The following is a 3803-nucleotide window of genomic DNA, read 5'->3' on the forward strand; positions in this document are numbered from 1 at the left end:
AGTTGTGATAAAGAGTTGAGATTGCAATTGTGCGTACCATGTTGATGGCGCCATTGATGATCACAATTTCGTGCACCAAGTTTTTGGCGCCGTTGCCGGGGATTGTTGAGTATGGACAACTGACGGTTCATCTTGTTGCTTGGATTAGGTATTTTTCTTCAGAGTTCTTAAGAATGACTTCTAGTGTTTCAAGGTGATGTTCTTATCATCACCAAAGCTGATTGATTTTTATCAATTTAGCTCTTGAATGCAATGTCCTGATGAAGCTTGGCTAGCCATGTCTAATTCCTTTAGACTGAAGCTTTAGACTAACACTGCATGATTCCTGGAATTCTCATTAAGAATTTTGATACCTTTATTTTCTTTTCCACTTAATTTTCGAAAAATCCAAAAAAATTACAAAATAAAAAAAATTAAAAAATTATTTTATGTTTCTTATTGAGACACTAGTCTCATGTTAAGTTTGGTGTCAATTGCATATTTCTGTTCTTCTTGCATTCATCCATGTTAAGTTTGGTGTCAATTGCATGTTTCTGTCTTCTTCTGCATACGCATACCACAAAATTTTCTAAAAAAGTTGTTTTGTTGCTGAATTCAGATTTTTACACCAAGCTTCAAACACACATAACTTTTATGTTTTAAATATTTTTCATCTATTTTTCGAACGACATAATCCTCACGAACCCAACTTTCATTGAAAATAAGTTTTATCAAAATTGAGGGTCCGGGGGCCAAGTTATGGCTCGTTGAATTATGTCAAAAATAAGTTTTTACCAAAAGTCGTAAAACCCTCTAGTTTTCAAAACACTCAAATCACAACTAAACTAGCCATATCCAAAGCAACATATAAGCAGCTCTCAATCATCTTTCAAACATTCAAACACCTAGATTATACATCTCTCACTATGGCAATTCATTCCATAATTCCAAATTCAACCTAAATCACACCAAAACTTATGAATTTCCTTTATTATTCAACCAGACAACATCGAACCTTTAATTTCCCAAATTCTCAACTTTTTCAACATTTCCTACTTATAATTACCAATCTCAATAATTCTCAACCCAACCATCAATTCATCATCATAATTTATTATTATCAGCAATAATCACCGTAACTCCTTATCAACATCACAATCATTATCAATTATCATTAATCATCAATATTTATCATCAGTTCATCAATAGTCATTATAAATCCTCACTAATATCAACACTTGATACACTTCCAGCTCTCATAGGACTGAGGAGCACCCTGACAAATCCTTGAGAACCTACAGAGTTCCTCAAACTAGCTAATATACTCCACTACAGTCATAAATCCTTGCTTCAACTGCATGAGTTCCAACTCTCTGGCCTCCCTCATTGACTCCGAAAAATACTTCTTGTAGAAGGCAGTCTGAAATAGCTCCCACGAAATGTCCTCATTCTGTAGTTGCATTAGTCGGCACTCTCCGTACCACTAGTGTTAAGCTTCTCCCATCAGTTGGTAAGCCACAAACTACACAAATTGATTTTTTGGAACATGCTGAGCTCGCAACGGACGCTCTATGTCTTGAAACCAGTTATCTGCTTCAGTAGAATTTGTCGTTCCCTTGAAAGTTGGCGGGTTAACCTTCAAGAAAGTAGCTAACATCATCGGGACACTACCTAAATTGTTCCTAGTCCTTTCTCCATTTCTATGTTCAGCTGGTGCCCTATCTGTTCCATAGCATGAGTAGTCGCAGCAGTGCTAGCTTGCATCATGTTAACTAAGTTGGTCATCACCATCATAAATTCAACATAATTGTCTGTTGATAGGTTACCCTTATTCTCTCTTCGAGTGCGTGTTTGACCTCATCTGTGAGTCACCATTCAGGGTCCTGTCCACACCAAATAATCGATATCAAGGTGATCAGTCTTAATACCTCAAACTCAATGTTTCAATTATCCCAAAAAGGCACTCATAAATAAGCATGCTATGCATATCAAACAAATATCCTAAATAGCACGAAAGAAAAATGACCCAAAGTATGCAACGAAGCACAATCGGTCCATCCCTCAGGCTCACGAGGACAAACCACTCTGATACCACTAAATGTAATACCTTATCACCCTAAGCCTTACCTCTAACCGTAAGGCAAAGGATAACAAAGGGCCACGATAGTTCTAAGGCTCATATAGTAGGTACAAAATCAAGGAGTATAATATACTAGAAGCCTGATGAAGGAATAAAGCTCAAAGACACAGAAAACAGATAGAAATACAAAAGCACGAAGCATCCACATACGATAACCAAATGCGTAGGCACAAGAGATAAATAAAATACATAGAGTAAGGCCAGCTAGCTCAAACAGAAAATAACAGAATTTTGATGTTTATAATAGTTAACATCCGATCTCTCAAAGTTTTCAAAATACAAGCCTCTAAGGCAACAAAATATATAAAAGTGAAAGACTAGAAAAATAAATTAAAACAAGAAGCTGAATCATCCTCTGCTTTGTCGCCATATACAAACTCACCGAGTTAGGTTACAACCTGCATCGGAAAAACAACCACAACATATGGTATGAGAATCGGAGGTTCTCAGTATCGTAACAGTGCCTAATAGATAAGATAAAAAGTTCTAGGAAGCCAAAGGCAATCCTAGAACTTCATATTGATACACACATTCAAGGTTAACAAAATATATAACACTACAACAAATATGGCCTTTAGCAACGCCAAATTTTACAACGCCGTAAAACTGTTCTCTTAGATAGGTTTAGACAACGGTTTTTTAAAGTGTTACTGTTGAATTTAATTTTTCATCAATTTATAGCAACAAATTAAAACCGTTATCTTTGACTATTTTAAAGAACGGTTTTATAACCGTTACCATGATTTGTTTTTAAGCAACGATTTTTTTATTGTTGTTTAAATAATTGTACAAAAAAATGCATAAAAATCGTTGCCGAAATGCTACACTTTAAAACTGTTCTATTAGATAGTCTTAGACAACAGTTTTTACAATGTTGCTGTTGAAATTCAATTTTTCATTACGTTATAGCAACAAAATAAAACCGTTCTCTTTGACTATTTTAAAGAACACTTTTATAACCATTACAACAATGGTTTATCAAACAATAATTTTCAAGGAGTACTACTAGGGAGCCAATAGTCTAAGTGTACAATGTGTACAATGGGCTAAATCTTTGGCCCAATATGAATAAAATGAACATCACCCATACTATCCAGAATAACCGTCCGGGTACCAGGGATAATAAATATCTTATGTCATGAAACCACTCATCCCTCGGATCTAGAGCTCTGATACCATGTCGTGAAACCACTCAGCCCAAAAGCTTAAGCTGATAGGAAAATATAACACTAATGGTTATATCTCTAATACTGAATCGAACATTCCTAAACCCCATTGTTCAAATATTCCATGAGCTCCCTATACTTCCTCATTTTCTAATATTATTTAAATAATTATACAAATTAAAAGACACATATAAAAATAATTATAAATAATCATACAAATTTAAATAATTTTTTCTATAAATACTAAACTTATAAAATACTAAAAAACTATTGTTATAAATATATAACAAATATTATTTTTCAAAAAAACAAAATTAAAATGAATTTATAATAAATATATAACAAATATTATTTTTGAAAAAAAATTAAAATAAATTTATAATAAATATTATATATTTTTTGTTTCCCTCTAAACCCTAACATAACCAAATTTGGAGGAACTCTCTTCACAACAAAATTGATCAGTCTTGCTCCCTCCCTCTACTAGCCCTACCCAACCTTAACTCACACCAATTTGT

The sequence above is a fragment of the Arachis duranensis genome, chromosome 6 (genome assembly GCF_000817695.3).
Source record: "Arachis duranensis cultivar V14167 chromosome 6, aradu.V14167.gnm2.J7QH, whole genome shotgun sequence".
NCBI lineage: Eukaryota > Viridiplantae > Streptophyta > Magnoliopsida > Fabales > Fabaceae > Arachis > Arachis duranensis.